This window comes from Cnephaeus nilssonii, assembly GCF_951640355.1.
Source record: "Cnephaeus nilssonii genome assembly, chromosome: 13".
Taxonomy (NCBI): Eukaryota; Metazoa; Chordata; class Mammalia; order Chiroptera; family Vespertilionidae; genus Cnephaeus; species Cnephaeus nilssonii.
This window is the reverse complement of record NC_137084.1, coordinates 63,330,169-63,348,295: the sequence shown is the minus strand read 5'-3', so window position 1 is coordinate 63,348,295 and position 18,127 is coordinate 63,330,169.

The window sequence follows — 18,127 nt, the reverse complement described above, 5'->3', positions numbered from 1 at the left end:
AACACACTGCCTTCAACACTTGGTACTGGCATTCTTTATGCTCTAGCCATTCTCACAGGTCTGTAGTTGTATCTTGTGGTTTTTAAAGACATTATTTTAGTGCAATTTTAGATTCACAGAAAAATTAAGAAGAAGGTATCGCTATTTCCCATATATACCTATCCCCAAACATGCACAGCCTCCCACATTCACATCCCCCATGAGGAGTGGATTTGTTACAATCAAGGAACCCACATCAACACTATATAATCACCCAGAGTTTCTAGTTTACATTAAAGTTCACATTTTATGGCTTGGACAAATGTATCCATCATTTTAGTATTATACTGAGTTTTTCCACTGCCTTAAAAATCCTGTGCTCTGCCAATTCATACCACCCACACCTCACCACCAACTTTGACCCCTACCACTACCACTGATCCTTTTACCCTATTCATAGTTTTGCCTTATCCAAAATGTCATGTAATTGGACTCATGGAATTAAACAATATGAAGCCTCTACAGATTGGCTTTTTTTCACTTAGATGCATTTACGCTCTTGCACCCTGAGATCTTCTATGACAGTCCCGGGCCTCCCAATTCTCAGGTCTCAGGGGGAGCCATAGACTCTCTTACATCCCAACAATGGAGACTTCTACCCTGAACATCCTCAGTGCACCCTTATAGGTCACAGCACCTGTATCCCCCTCCAAGAGTCCCCTCAGCACTGCTCTGGGGTTGCTGTCTAGGGCCAGTTTCTGGATTTCTCAGCCTTGCAAGCAACAGAGCTGGGGAAGTTGCTGGCTGGAGTTCTCTACCCTCTACCTTCCTTTCTCTACTGTCCAGCTTTCTACCCTACCCATCCTGACTTGAGGCGTGCCAGGATCTACCAACTCCATCAGATTTTTATTCTACTCCTCTGAAATCTGGAGGCCAAAGTGGCTTCCTTCCCTCAGGAGCCCTGCCCAGAAGATGCTTCTACTCATGGTTAGATAGCTCATTTCAATTTTTTTTTTTTTTAGTTCTGAATAATATTCCATTGTCTGGATGTAACAATTTATTTATCCATTTACCTATTAAAGGGTATCTTGATTGTTTTCAAGTTTTGGCAATTGTGAATGAAGTTTTTGTTACCATTTATGTGCATGTTTTTGTGTGGGTATAAACTTTGGGTTAATAACAAGGGGCATAATTATCCTGTTTCTAGATCTTAGCTATTGTAAATAGTGCTGCTATGAACATAGGGATGCATATATTCTTTCTGAATGGTATTTCGGGATTTGTAGGATGTATTCCTAAAAGTGGAATCATTGAACACATCTGGGTATTTTCATGTTTTTATTAGCCTTTTGTACATTTTTTTCTGTGAAGTGTCTGTTCAAATATTTTGTCCATTTAAAAAAATTGATTTTAGAGAGAGAGGAAGGGAGAGGGAGAAACACCCATGACATGGATCAGCTGATCAGTTGCCTCCTGTATGCCCCCTACTGGGGGATCAAGCTCTCAAGCCAGGCATGTGCCCTGACTAGGAAATTGAACTGGTGACCTCTTGGTGCATGGGTTGATGTTCAACCAACTGAACCACACCAGCTGGGCTATTTTGTACACACACACATCCCCCGCAATTTTTTTTTTTTTTGTAATCCTCACCAAATAATATTTTTCCATTGATTTTTAGAGAGAGTGGAAGGGAGGGAGAGAGACAGAGAGAGAGAAGTATCTATGTTAGAGAGACACATCAATTGGTTTGCCTCTCACACATGCCCTGACCAGAGTAGGGATTAAGCCTGCAACCGAGGTATGTGCCCTTGACTAGAATTGAACCCTCCACCCTTCAGTCCAAGGGCCGACACTCTAATAACTGAGCCAAACCAGTCTGAGCATATTTTGACCAATTTTCAATGGGTTACTTTTTATATTATTGAGTTTTGAGGGTTATTTAGATGGTCCAGATATAGATTTTTGGTGGATATACTACAACTATTTCCTCTGTTTGCTTACCTTTCTTATTTTTTACATTACCTTCCATATCTGGATAGTCAATTATTCTAATAATTTTTGTTGAAAATGTTATCCTTCCCCATTGAATTACCACAGCACCTTTTTAAAAATCCATGGACTCTTCATGCCAGAGTCTATTTCTGAGCTCTATTTTGTTCCATTGATTTATGCTTATACTTATGTCAATACCATACTGCTTTGATTACTTTAGCTTTATAAGAAGCATTGAAATTGCAAATTATTCTCTTTCAAAATTGTTTTTGGGTTTTCAAGATCATTTGTATTCTCATATGAACTTTTGAATGTCACTTTCTTTAAAAGAAAAAAAAATATCCGACTGACATTGAGTCTATAGATTGGTTCGAAGATAATTGCATTTTTAGTGTGTATAACATGAGGTCAAGGGGGGTGGTGAGGTAAGGGAAAGGCAGTGGTTGTGACTTTTCAATGCTATGGAGATCATGCTAATTATAACATAAGAACTGTGGATCGACTACTGCTATTGTCTTTGAAATACCTTTTTTTTTTTTTTAAAAAAAAAAAAAAAAGAACAGTCATCCTAGCTGGCTGCTGGTTTAAGGCATGTCCAGAATGCTAGAGGATTCTTTGTAGTAGCTTTTAAGAAAAATAATTTTCTGTGGATGGTATAGAAAATCAAATCAAGTATCTGATGAAACTAAAAAGACACCTAATGCTTATATTCAAAAAGTCTCTGATATAAAAATCAAGGCCCTGATGGGGAAAAGGTGAGAAATGCATAAAAAGTATTAATAATCTCAAACTCTACAGATTTATAGAAGCAGCCCTGACAATTCCAGAAGAGTCTATACTTGATAGAGACAATCCTATATAATAAAAGCATAGTATGCAAATTGTCCCCTCAACAAGGAGGTTGTCCAGGAGTTTGACCAGGGGGTGGGGCCAGCCGGGGGAAGGGAGGGAGGCCCCGGCCAGCAGGCGGCAGTCACTAGGGACCCTATCAGTGCACGAATTTTGTGCACTTGGCCTTTAGTAATAGATATTGAAACAGTGTCAAGTGTCTCACAAAAATAATGCTTGTTCTATTTAAGACCTGCTTCTGCTACTCATCATTGCTGTTGAGGGCAATTTTAGGTTCAGAACCTAGAACAGCCCAAGCAAAGAAGTGCAGTGCTTCTCTGGGGAGAAATAATGTACCACAGCCCCTAAATATAGAACCTGATTAATATGTATGGGTAGGAATTCAGGAAGAATTTGCCAAAGTGGATCCTGATGGGCAATAGGAGTTGTTGCAGAATATAAGTCTGCAGAAAGAGGACATGATGATATGGAGGATTAAGCATATTCACAGTGATACCTCATCCAGTCCTAAGAGTCAACTGGGGTGATTACTGAAAACATGAATACAAAAAAAGTTACATATGATATTGTACTACTGAAAGCATTAGAAAACCCAGAAAAGTGGTAATATTAAATGGAGTTACTATGTAAACCCTGAGACTGTACCACCTCAATATATTTATCAGTGGGACCCTCACGAATGAAGAAGAATGAAATCTTTGAGAAATTCCCTAGCAGTTATCCTTTGTAGGACAAGGTGGACAGTGGAAGACACTTCTGTGGACCAGGCTTCTTAATTTAATTGGACATGATAGATCTCATAATGTCAGAAGCTAGGTAACAGGACAGTATGTATAGACAAGGTATTTGTGCTTAATACAAAGAATAGCAAAGATGCCTTGCTTCACAGGCATCTGTTGGAATAGTTAATAATGTTTCTCAGGTTGAGATAAGTGAATGAACAACTAAGTTGCCATTCATCTTACAAAACAATAATTTTACTTAATATCCAAGCAACTTTTAAATTCCCCCAAAATTAAAAATAGAACTACCCTATCATTCAGCAATTCCACTTCTGAGTATTTATCCAAATAAAATGAAAACACTAATTCAAAAATACATATGTACCCCTAGGCTCATTTCAGCATTATTTACAATAGCTAAAATATGGAAACAACTTAAGTATTTATTGATAAATTAATTAAAAAAAGATGTGTTACACACACACACACACACACACACACACACACACACACATACACACAATGGGATATTATTCAGCTATGAGAAAAGAGGATACCCTGCCATTTGCAAGAACATGGGTGACCCTTGAGCATCTTATGCTAAGATAGAGAAAGATAGTGCTCTATGATACCACTTATATGTGGAATCAAAAAGGCCACACCTGAAAGAAAAAGAAAGAAAAAATAGAGTAAAATGGTGGTTGCTAGAGGATGAGGGATGGGGATATAGGATAGATGTTTTTTAAGGGTACAAACTTACAACATGTAGTCAATAAGCCCTAGACATCTAATGCAGTATAGTAAATATAGACCACAATATGTTATAATCAACAGATGTGCCAAGAGACTGCAATTTAATTATTCCAGCCACTAAAAAAAAGATGATAGAGGTGCTAATTATTGTTATAATGGCAATTATATGACAATAAATAAATGTATCAAATTAACATGATGTACAACTTAAATTTATATAATGTCATATGCCAAATACAATTTTAAAAAAGAAATGCATGGATGGACTAATGAAATTGTACAGAAAGCAAGCACATAGTTTTGTCTAGCATCAATGACTTCAAGAAGTGTCTGCCTCAGAGGTCATTCTCTGAAGCCAGATGGGTCGGATTACATGGTCTGTGGATGTCAGTCAGACTCTTCTTGGCAGTGTTAGTGCTGGCTCAATGGACCAATGAATGTAGTTGCCATTGTGGCAGTGATGAAGGCTATACATTAGTTCAGCAATTTTCAACCAGTGTGCCCCAAGAATTTTTAAAACATGCAATGCCTGATTGTTTAGTAAGGGGCATTAACCGCTTTTCCCTTAAACTGGCAAATAAAAAAATGACAACAGCCAGCACAACATTAGCCTTCTGGTGTGAATGCCCTGTCTTGAACTATAAATATATAGGTCATATAATAGATTTGTAGCTTATTGGTCAGGTTGCATAATAAGGTTGTGTCTGATTGGTTAATTCTTGGTACCAGAAACCCTTCTATACCAGCATAGGTACCTGATTTTTTTAAAAATCACTTTGGAGCAAAAAGGGTAGGTAATTACTATCATTATTATTATTCTTTGGTAAATCAATCAAAATTATACCTATTTTTTTCCTGTTAGATGAGCAAAAAATATATTTCTGGGCGTGCTGCAGAATTTTATTAATTAGTTTATGTGTGCCATGACATGAAAAAGGTTGAAAATCGCTGTATTAATTCAACAGCATAGGTTCCAGGTTATCAAGGCTGATCTAGCTACTTCCACTGCCAGTAGCAAAGATAAATATTGAGCCCTTGACATGACATAATTCCTTAAGAAGACTCGTTATCTACTGGAAGACATGATTAATCAGATATCTTCCAACCTGGACATTTTGTAGCAATTCACCCTTACCCATAAGTGATACCTACTGCAAAATGAATTTGCCTTCTACCAAAGTACTAACATATAACTTATATAATAATTCATGTTTTAAATATATATATATTTTATTGATTTTTTACAGAGAGGAAGAGAGAGGGATAGAGAGTTAGAAACATCGATGAGAGAGAAACATCGATCAGCTGCCTCCTGCACACCCCCTACTGGGGATGTGCCCGCAACCAAGGTACATGCCCTTGACCGGAATCGAACCCGGGACCCTTGAGTCCACAGGCCGACGCTCTATCCACTGAGCCAAACCGGTTTCGGCAAATAATTCATGTTTTAATATCTAATCCTATGCAGTATTGTCTCAGCTCAAAGGACCACTTTATGACAAAGGAAGATCACTTCAATAGGCACACGTGTCTTAGCAAGACATATTCAAGAAACAGAGGGACTAATTATATGTGCAATGATCTTTAAAGGCCCAGTCAAGATGTCGACTTAGAGGCAGCAATATGGTAGATTAGGATATTACCTTTCAAGGTCTAGTAAATAGGCCAAACTACCAGATAATATATGGTGCTATGTCTCAAAGAACAAGAATTCACAGGGTATAAATTAAGAGGTAAGATTTGATTGGTCCTCTCAAGGTAGTTGCTGTTGGTACATGTATTAAAGAGTCTGACTCCATTTTTTAATGTCTGACTCTTGATCAACATGTGTCCAGAAATGCCTAGAAGGCTGTGCCCTATTCCTGAACTGTCCCTCAGCCAATAACTGAATGAAATGAGCTACAGAAGCCTACCCTCATTTCCTTTCAGCCAGACAACTCTGTGGTACCATTCATTCTTCAGAATTTTGCATTGGGTCAGATTGAGCTTGACTTAAACTGAACTCATATCTTTAGATAGCCTCTTTCTCTGCCCTATTCTGCTTCCCTTACTCCCTTATCCTCTCTAATAAAATGGTAATATGCAAATTAACCATCACTCTGCTACATAAACCACGCCCACCAGCCAAGCCACGCCCACCAGCCAAGCCACGCCCACCAGCCAATCAGGGCGAGTATGCAAATTAACCCCAATCCAAGATGGCTACAGCCACAGAGAGCAAGGTTTCCCAGGTAACAGAGCAAGCCAAGCTTTCCATAGCCATTGCAGGCCTAAGCCTCCACTCAAGCTATAAAGTTTCAATTATAGAAGGTAAACAAATTCAAACAAATGGCGGCAGAATGGAGCTTGAGAGCAGGCCAGGGTTGATGGCGGCAACAGGGGAAGCAAAGCTTTCCGCACACCCTGGCCGGGCCGACCCGCTCAAGGCTACAAAGTTTCAATTGTAGAAGGTGAATTAACTGCCACAGAAATGGCTGCCGCCGCAGGCTACAAAGTTTCAATTGTAGAAGGAAAATAAATTCCAGATACCAGGGCCTCCCCTTGGGTTGCCAGGGGGCGTGGCCGGCCTGCAAACCACCACAGGCCCCTCGCTCAGGCCGCCCCAGGCCCCAAGGGAACCCCCAACCTGATCTGGGACGCCCTTCAGGGCAAACCAGCTGGCCCCCACCCATGCACCAGGCCTCTATCCTATCTAATAAAAGAGTAATATACATATTGATCATCACTGCAACACACAATATAGCTGCCCCCATGTGGTCAAAGTTCCTGCCCCCATGTGGACACAAGATGGCCACCACAAGATGGCCAGCAGGAGAGGGTAGTTGGGAGGGACCCGGCCTGCAAGGGAGGGCAGTTGAGAGGGACCAGGCTTGCAAGGGAGGGCAGTTGGAAGTGATCAACCCTGCAGGAGAGGTCAGTTAGGGGTGACCAGGCTGGCAGAGGAGGGAAGTTGGGGGCAAACAGGCTGGCAGGGGAGCAGTTAAGCATCAACCAGGCTGGCAGCGGAGTGGTTAGGGGGTGATCAGGCTGGCAGGCAGAAGTGGCTAGGGGCAATCAGGAAGGCAGGCAGGCAAGCAGTTGGGAGGCAGCAGTCCTGGATTGTGAGAGGGATGTCCGACTGCCCGTTTAGGCCCGATCCCACCAGGATCTGGCCTAAACGGGCAGTCGGACATCCCTCCAGGAGTCCCAGATTGGAGAGGGTACAGGCTGGGCTGAGGGAAAACCCCCCACCGTGCACGAATTTAGTGCACCGGTCTTCTAGTCTTATATAATGAAAGGGTAATATGCAAATTGACCCTAACAGCAGAATGACTGGTTGCTATGACACGCAGTGACCACCAGAGGGAAGATGCTCCACACAGGAGCTGCCCCTGGTGGTCAGTGCGCTTCCACAGGGGGAGCTCCGCTCAGCCACAAGCCAGACTGACAGCTTTGAGCACAGGGGCCGTGGTGGGAGCCTCTCCCGCCTCCGCAGCAGTGCTAAGGATGTTCTACTGTGGCTGGTGGACATCCCCCGAGGGCTCCTGGACTGCAAGAGGGTGCACGCCTGGCTGAGGGGAATTTTTGTGCACCAGGCCTCTATTAGATTTCATAAGAAGAGTAGACATGTAACTAATCCATTGCACAATAGTCTAATCTCAGGATCTTCTTCTTTGCAACCTCGGCTAAAATAGTTCATATCACAAATGGTCCTAGGACTCCAAGAATAGGACTCTAGAGTTGGTTTATTCTTGGGCCATGTAACAACGAAGACCCCATCACTTGTGAACTATTGGAAGGGAGTGGAGCTGAAGGGGATGCACAATTTGGTGCAATAGTTCAGGCCTTTGATCAGTGGAGAATAAAAATAGCTATAAAGACCTAGGCCATTGCTTAGCATATTTTATACTTTCAATAGAGAAAATGATTAGCTCAGATGAACTACTGCCCTATATAACACAAATAACACAAAGTATAAGCACAAAATGTCTTCTTTGGTAGCATTTGAAGAGTCTTTTATCTCCGGGAGCCAAATGACAGATTAAGCTGGAAGACTGGGCACATAATTAATTGCAAGAACTGAAATGGCTGACTTCAGAGGACGGTGAGTTTTCAGCCAACATGAAGCCTTCTATGCTATTATAACTGAAGTATCTGGGTAGACAGAAGAACCCTGCAGTCTCCAATAACATTGAACTCTCTGGGATTTCCGGAGTTGCCTCCTTACTTTGTAAGATGATAGAAGCCCCTGCTTTGATTGCAGACTTGGCAGATGCCTTATAAGACAATGCGTTTTTCTCTCAGAATCTGCACCTATCTCTCCTACTGGCCACCAGAAAATCAATAAAATCAAATCTAAGCATGACCCCAGTGGGGAACACTAGGGTTTGTAAGGGGAGAGAATGCTTATATTCCAGAAGGTCTGGCTAACATGTATGGCAAAGGACTGGGAGCACTTGACTAGGGATAAATGGTGAAGGTGCTGGATAAAGAAGAGCAAAATATGAAGCCGGATGAGGGAGATTCTGTCAATATGGGGAACTGTCCCTTGACACAATATTTAATGTCTTGTCAAAGGCCCCAGGATACAGCTCTAATGCCCTCTGGGATGACTGGTGGAAGTTTGGAAGACTATAAACCTTGTTAAATTAGTATGGATGCCAAAATTTCCATAATAAACCCCCCAAAAATGGGAACAAGGACATAAAGAGATGATGAGCATGATAAAGTGGATTTGCCATATACAACCAAGATACGAGGGGCTGAGGAGGGCATTCTTCAAGACGGCTGGGAGGATTTTTGTTCACCAAATGATAAGGAACATGCTGATAAGGGCAGGTAACAGTACCTTTGAGAAAAACAGTAGTGGCTGGCTGTCCTCTGCAGCCAATTGGATATCATCTCTTCCCCATTTTGAATCGCCATAGCATTTGATTATGTGTTGTTTATAGGAACCTAACTAAAATCAAGCATCATCTGATTTGTGTTCTTGTTTCCTATCCTCCCATTTGGTCCTGTTTGATTCTGAATACTTAGCACTATGCCTGTTACATAGTTAACCCTAAACAATTCATTGTTAAACTTTTAAACGTGAAGTCAATTTATATCACCTGAAACACCAAGCATAATATTTTGAAACCAGTAGGCACTCAATAAATAATTGTTAAAATAAACTGAGGTCACACTACCAAATTAATCTTCCTACAATACCATTATCATAACATTAGTGCTCCACACAAATGTCTACAACATTTTCCTATTAAGTTAGAGAATAAAATTAAACTCTTTTGTGTTATAGTTAGAGCCTTCCAACAATCTGTTCCTAACTTTTGCATCTGTTCCCAAGCATTATAACTCGGCGCATTGTTTACATCTATTCTAAATTAACCTTGTGCTTGAACTAAAGAAGCGTTTCCCCCCCCTTTACTCCCGAAAATTCTCTGCCCTTTCTACCATCTTAAATTTCATGCATATTTGTCTTTTACCTTCATAACCCATTTCTAACCAGCCTGGAAAAATAGCCTGGTGCTAAATAATTAAAATGATTCTTATTTTATGCCTTTCAACAGATAAATCCATCCCTATGTGAGCATGGTGCTGAGCGTGGAGGATAAGGGCATTTTATAGGTATCTTCTCTCCTTCCTTTTATCCCTCCTTGTACTTTTGAACCTGAACTCCTGAGGTGCTCCCTTGGCACCTGGCAGTATTCCATCATTGACTAAAGGATCCAAAGCCACTATAATAAATATTTGCACCACCTGTACTTCTGTGATACTGTACACCACCAATTTTTGTCTGAGTAAAATTCTGCAATTTGAATGTTCAAAATAGAAACAGTCAATTATAAAATTCATAATTAATCAAATAGAATTAAATAAATTATTCAAGAGAAGTTTTATTCTTGGAAGAGTAATCAGATAAAAATTTCATCTAGATGTTTTTATAATGAGGATACATGTGATGTAAGAAAATTGGCTTGAATGTTATTCTTAAAGAATAACAATGAGTTTGCTAGATGTGTTAATTTCAATAAAGCTTAATATATTAAACTAATAATATCTGTGGACAAAAATGGGGGTCTCTAATAAATCTGACAAGTCTAGTAACCCAAAGTAACCTCAAAGGTAATCTGATCATAAATTCCTACATAGACAGGTCATGGTGCATAGTCTCACCCCTGACATATAACTTCTTTAGTAAAAGGTGTATCTTTGCCTTAAGCAAGCCCTGTCCACTGTTCTTGCGGATCTACGTTAACACACCTTTGAAATGACAGAGTACTGGATTTTTTTTCAGACCCCTGGGAGGCATAACTACCCTCCAGGGAGCATATAATGCTGTGAATTAAATCTTCCTATGTCCCTCCTTAATTCCAAATGCATAAAAGAAACTGCAAAACTGTCATTCTCTTAAGCATTTTCTCAGTCTGTTGAGATCTTGCTTCTTGGCACATCTTGTGTTGAACTCAAACTGAAAAAATCCTCTAAGGGTTTGGAAATTTTTTACGCTGACATTTACTTGATTCCAAAGAAGCCCACCCAGGACCACCCTGCAGAGCAGGACCTGGTGCTGGGTGGCAGCCGGGGCCCACTGAGCCCTGCCAGCTCCTGCCTTGCATTGTGTAAACTTGGGTGAATTTTCTCTTGGAGTCCCAGCTCCCTGCTCTTCATAGCAGGTCTGCACTTTATTTGAACCGTCTTTGAAAAATCCTCTAGTCCAGTGGTCGGCAAACTGCGGCTTGCGAACCACATGCGGCTCTTTGGCCCCTTGAGTGTGGCTCTTCCACAAAATACCACGTGTGGGCGCACACGTACAGTGCGATTGAAACTTCGTGGCCCATGCACAGAAGTCGGTTTTCGGCTCTCAAAAGAAATTTCAATCGTTGTACTGTTGATATTTGGCTCTGTTGACTAATCAGTTTGCCGACCACTGCTCTAGGTGGAAGAGGGTTGAGATAACCAGGGAAAGGAAAGAGAAAGAAAGGAGAGAGAGAGAGAGAGAGAGAGAGAGAGAGAGAGAGAGAGAGAGAGAGGTGTGATCCTTTTAATTTTGGATTCTTATTGGAGTGCTTACTGAGAGTCTGAACTAAATCGTTGCTGATATATTAGAGACTGATCTCTATTTAGCTCTGAAAGAGAAAGGACACTTGCTTCCCTAACCCAAATCTCAGCTCTTCTTAGGTTGCTAAGAACCTTTGGGGATTGACAGGAATAATTTCCTCTAGGGCATGAAGCAGCCCCATGGGGATACCCACTGCATTTGACTCATCCTGAAACATGCTCATGCAGGCTAGTTCCTCCTAGACGCTTGTTCAGTTTTCAGAAGAAAACCTAAAATTAACATGGGAAATATGCCTCCAAGACCAACAAGCCCCACAACTGTCCGCCCCCCATTAATACTCCTGCAGGATGCGAATCTTTGATACTTCTAAATATTTATCACGCACAGTTAGAAAATGTTGACTATGAAATTAGGCACAATGAATAAAAAATATATTTAATTGATCTCTTGAATCCTCAAAAATATTTAGATAGATGGATTAACTTATTATGTTGCTTAGGTGGCAACTCAGTTCTTTGAAATATTAAAAACAGCTATCCTTATTTTTATAAAAGGGGAGGTCATTTGGAACTCGAATTGTCAAGGATAGATTGAATTGTAGATGCCTCCAAAACAAAATTTGTATCCAACTGTTCTTTTACAAACTAATGAGTTATTCTCATTGCTAAAAGGTCTCTGTGCCTATATATGTGTAATATGTTGTAAGTGTGAGATAATTTTCTGAAGACATATAGGATAACTTTTAATACTCTTTTTAGGGAATATGTAAATGTTCTATAAGATGCAAAACACAGAAAAATGAGACAAACAGCAAAACTTAGCTCATGATAGTTCACAGAATATTCTTGAGCATCTATGTTTACACATTTCTGAAAGCCAGAATAATCCTATTTTTAGACTCCTTGGAAGCATAACTACCCTCCAGGGAGCACATAATACTGTGAACTCTAATCTTTTGTATGCCCCCTTCTTAATTCCAAATGAAAAAAAAAAAAAAAAAGAAACTGCAAAACTTTCATTCTCTGGAGCATTTTCTTAGTCTGTTGAGATCTTGCTTCTATGTATGCCCTCTGTTTGGCTCAATAAACTTAGATAAACTCCTAAAAATTCTCTACAGGTTTGGACATTTCTTATATTGACATAGAACACTAAAATCACACCAAAGGATAGTTCAGAACAAAAGCTCTGTGGGGAATTCAGTAGCCAACTCTCTGTTGATCTAATTTCACACTTTTGTCAACCAATCCTTATTATCTTACTCTCATGTTATAGCATCTTTCCTTATTGCCCATCCATCTGCATATCTTTAATTTCCAAAAACATGTTTGGTTGAGTTTGGTAAAGTGCTCTTGCAAAAAACTCTCTTCAAATACATCTCCAATCATCCACCATGGTTCACTCTAAATCACATTTCCTCAGGCATTTTGTTTTTCTCCCAGCTTGCTAATCCAGTTTTAAAAACCTGTCATTCACAAAGTGGCTCTCCTTGTCCAAACTTTGTGGGACTCCTGAAACTTCTCTTTAACTAGGCCTTGGCTTTTGACTTCCTCATTCATCTTTGCATGGTCCAATTTTAACAAGAATCTTTTTAAGTAGATTTAGCCAGAATCTCCCACCCTCAATATTGGATAACTCTTGATAGCTGACCCAATTTCTCACACAACTCCTCCCCAACCCCACCCTGAACATCCCCAAGTGATATCTGACTACCCTGCCTGTCTTTAGCAAGAATTCTGTTAGGTTACTTGAGCTTCCCATCAACCTCATTCCTTGACCTATAAATGTATACTTTTCATTTTATTCAGGATTGAGCCCAATTGCATACTGAGGTCTCTTTTCCTGGAAAATGTATTTTCCCTTTTCAAGTGCATTTATCTCATTTTTTAAAGTAGATCATAAGGATTCACAGAAATAAACACTAACTAGTAACTTTTTTATTGATTGGTTAGCGAAAATTCTGCATTCCTCTAAAATCAACATGGCTCTCAGGAAAATTGACTCTTAATTATTAGGCCTTTGGTTTGTAAAGGCTTTCAAGACCCTCCTTCTAATACCAATATTAATGTTATGAACAATAATAGTATTTTTAACAATACCTGTATTAAATAATAACAAAGTAAATAGCACCAAACTAAGAACTCTACATATATTATAGTCTTTAATACTGTTAGTTAATTAATCCTATCCATTTCTATACACTATTATAACTTCACAATCTCTCTAGAAATAAATCAGCACCAATCGATTAGTCCAATTGATTATATGTTCATCTCTTATTTTCTATTTGACTAGCATAAAGCTAAAATATCCTAGAGATTTATCTAATTTTATGTATATTCTTTATTTGGTCAAAAGGGGAAATAAATCACAGCTGGTAATAAAAATCATAAAACTGATTCATTTCCTTCCTTCCTTCTTTCTTTCCTTCCTTCCTTCCTTCCTTCCTTCCTTCCTTCCTTCCTTCCTTCCTTCCTTCCTTCTTTCCTCCCTTCCTCCCTTCCTTCCCTCCTCCACTCCATACTTTCTCTATTCCTTCTTTCCTTTTATGCTTTTGAGGAAAAATCGTGCTGTCCTATTACTCACAAAAAACAACAACACACCAACTTATTTATTTAAGTAAAATCTAAAGGCTATAATATTTCAGGAATATTTTGAATCACACTCATTTGAGTCACTCTTTTTCTGTTCCATTTTGCATAAGATTCTGCATAGGCAATTTTAAACTAATCATGTACAAAGAGCTCATAAGAATTTACATTATTTCTTATAGATGTCACATAAAAACAAATTCCTACTTTCTTGGCAAGTTAGTTTGAACATATCCAATTTTAGATATTGAACATCAGCCAGTTTAGTATGGGAGGAGACTGAGATACTTACATGCAATAAAAATATTTTTGCCAGATGTGCCCTAATTGACTAAAAAAGTAACATTCCAAATGAGAAAAAAATGTGATAGACTGTGCTCAAAGTTTTGAAATCTTCACTCATTCTTCTTTTAGAAAAATGTGTTGTTACTCATTATTATTATCCTATATAATAAAAGGCTAATATGCAAATTGTCCCCTGGACCAAGACATCAACCAGGGGGTGAGGCCAGCTGGCCAACTGCCCATGGCCCCTCCCTCCACCTGGCCCTGCCCCCAATAGCACCCCCCCTCATCGGGCCAGCTGGACCCCACCTGTGCACAAATTCGTGCACCGGGCCTCTAGTTTAATATACAGGCATACCTTGTTTTATTGTGCTTTGCTTTATTGAGTTTACTGGTGGTGTATTTTTATAAACTGAAGGTAAGACCCTCCACCAGCAAAAAGATTACCAACTCACTTTATTGCAATATTCACTTTATCATGGTGGTCTGGAACCAAACCCACAATCTCTGAGATATGCCTGCATAACTGTAGAGTTATAAAATCATTGTCTATAATTTACAAGGTGACTACTTAGTTATATCACATGGGGACATAATCCACATGTTAAATTAGAGACATATTTACAATGCATAGAAAATTATCTGATAATAAGAGAAGTCTCAGCTCCATGCTTCATGATATACAAGTGCATTTAATAAACAAATAAATAAAAATGAAAAATTGATATGAGAAGGCTTTCCTAATATAAAACATGATGCCACATCATTTTTTCTGTTTAATCCTTTAAGATGAAAGAATGAATAATTCAGCATAATTTAAAAATCAGTGATTTCATCAAGTACATAGATTTCAAGACAATCTGGATCAAATGGCAAATCACACATTAGATGCAATTTTCTTACTTTAAAAAATGCTTTAAGTAAAATACTTATTGGCATTAATTTTTTAATGCCTTTGAGGTTTAACAGTCTATTCCATGCTTCTATGGAGGATGGGGGAAAGGGAGGAAGAGATCAACCAATGAACTCATATGCATATATGCATAACCAATGGACATAGACAATAGGGTAGTTAAGGCCTGGGATGGGGGGTGGGAACAGGGTAGGAGAGGTCAATGGGGGACATGTATAATACTTTCAACAATAAAGATTTTTAAAAGAAGAAATGATAACTCAAGTTAAGCATAGGGAATTTTTAGTTAGAATAATTATGCTTATGTGAATATTTAGGGAAAAATATAATTCCCATTGATGGAGTAAGTGTATGAAAGAAAACACCTCAGAGTAATGTCTGGTGTCTAATCAGCATTTTGACTTTCTTAGGCTAATTTCTCTATAATCAGTTCAAAAACCTCCAGAATTCAATCATTCTGGACATCAAATGAGCTTTTTATCCAGTATGTACACAAAGGTTCTGACATTAGGGAGGATAATGAATGTAAACATTTCTAATACCTTTAGAAGAAAAATGGAGAACTTAATGTATTAGTAACTAATGCTTATAAAAGCCTTCCTAGAAACAAAAGGGTTCTGTGTGCTCTACATGCTCGCTCACTCACTCAAACCTCAAAACAAACATATGAAGTAACTGCTCGCATTATTGCCTCCAATTTTTTAAAAATATATTTTTATTGATTTCAGAGAGGAAGGGAAAGGGAGAGATAAGATAGTAACATCAATGATGAGAGAGAATCATTGATTGGATGCCTCCTGCATGCCTGCTACTGGGGATCGCAACCCGGGCATGTGCCCTGACCAGGAATGGAACTGTGACCTCCTGGTTCATAGGCTGATGCTCAACCACTGAGCCATGATGGCCAGGCTATTGCTTCCATTTTACAAATGAGGAAACAGAGTCCTGGAGAGGGTAACTTGCCCAAAGTCAGGCCAAAATGCAAATATTTGAAATCTAAACCCAGGAATTCAGCCTTTCAAGTCTGTGCTCTTAAATTATGCAAGATGTCCCTCCATGATTTCAGTTGGTTGGAATATTTCATAAAGATAATACTCCCAGCAAACATCATCTATACTAATAAAAGCCTACGTGGTTATCACGCCCTCATGCCATGATGCCCTTATGTCACAACAGCGATCACCAAGGGGCTATGTGCGCAGCAGGCACTCACGGGTGGGTGGGGCTACGTGAGCTGCGAGGTGCATGCAGATGGGTGGGCACTTGACCAGGAGGTGCATCAGGGGAGCTGATGGTGGCTGCTGCTGCCCAGGGCCAGTCCAAGGCTCAGGCAAGCTGTGGATGGCGGCTTCCGCTGCAAGGAACCGAGGCTCAGGCAACAAGGGCTGGGCTGAGGCTCAGGCAAGCCGCAGTGGCTGCTAGGGCTGAGGCTCAGGCAGCCTCATGGCCAGCAGTGGCAGCAGCAGAGGTGTGATGGGGGCATTGCCTTCCCCTGATCACGGAGTTGCCTCCTGCAGAGGAAGGCCAGAGGCAGCAGCAGTGAGGAGGTAATGGGGGCAGTGCCTTCCCATGATCAACTGGTTGCCTCCTGCAGAGGGAGGCCAGACTGTGGCTTAGACCCACTCCCTGTGGGGAGCGGGCCTACGCCATCAATAGGATATCCCCTGAGGGCTCCCAGACTGTGAGAGTGGGAAGGCTGGGCTGAGGGACCGCCCCCCTCCAGTGCACGAGTTTTCGTGCACCGGGCCTCTAGTTAGAACATATAGGTCCAGAGGTCATGGCAAACATCAGTAATCTGTCTGTCAGTCTAGTTATCTATCATGTTACAAGGAGATCAGAAAAAGTCATCTCACTAACTGTACTTGCTGCTTGGTAATGGGGTTACATTTACATTTAGTTCTAATATCTTAAATGGAGTCAAGTTATGACCTATGCATAGTACAATTAAACACACACACACACACACACACACACACACACACACACACGTGTGTGATGTTCAATTCAGTGCTAGCAAACTTGTGTTTTGGCCACTGATGTCACTTGCCTTTGGTACTGTAAATTTAAACCTGGCCTAGGAACTGATCATTATCATACAAACACTTCCATAAAGTAACAAAGACAACAATCTCCAACACATTTTCTGAAGCGACTATGTCTTATAAACCAAAAGTAGATAGGTGCAGTACAAGAAAGAAATACTTTCTTGTCAGTGGTCAGCAAACTCATTAGTCAACAGAGCCAAATATCAACAGTACAACGATTGAAATTTCTTTGGAGAGCCAAATTTCTTAAACTTAAACTTCTTCTAATGCCACTTCTTCAAAATAGACTCGCCCAGGCCGTGGTATTTTGTGGAAGAGCCACACTCAAGGGGCCAAAGAGCCGCATGTGGCTCACGAGCCGCAGTTTGCCGACCAAGGCTCTAGGTCAATTGCACTCATAAAATAGACACAAAATAGGAGCAAACAACATCAAGTAATGTATTAAAAAGATATGCATCATGCTCAAGTTGATTTTACCTTAGGAAAAAACAAATGTAATTTATCTTAGAAGAATACTTGTGCTTGTGTCTGTAATTTTTATTAATAGTTAAAAAGAGGAAAAATTAATGCCAATAGTATTTTACTTAATTTATCAACCACTTATTACAAAAACTCTTAGCACACTAAGAATAAGCTCCACATTCTTAACCTCATACTGGGCATCTAATTAAAACTTGCAGCAAACATTTTTCTAAGTATGAGTAAGAAGTAGGAATTAAGAAATTAAGTTTCCTGTGGCTGTGGTAAGAGTTACCATAAATTGGGTTGTTTAAAACAACAGATATTTGTTCTTTTGCTTCTGGAGGCCAGAAGTCTGACGTTCTTAGCAGCAGGCTGAAGTCATGGTGTCAGCCGGACTATGCTCCCTCCAGAGGTGTTAGGGGAGAAGCTGTTCCTTTCCTCTCCCAGCTCCTGGTGGCTTCAGGCATTCCTGGATTTGTGGCTGTTGTCACTCTTAT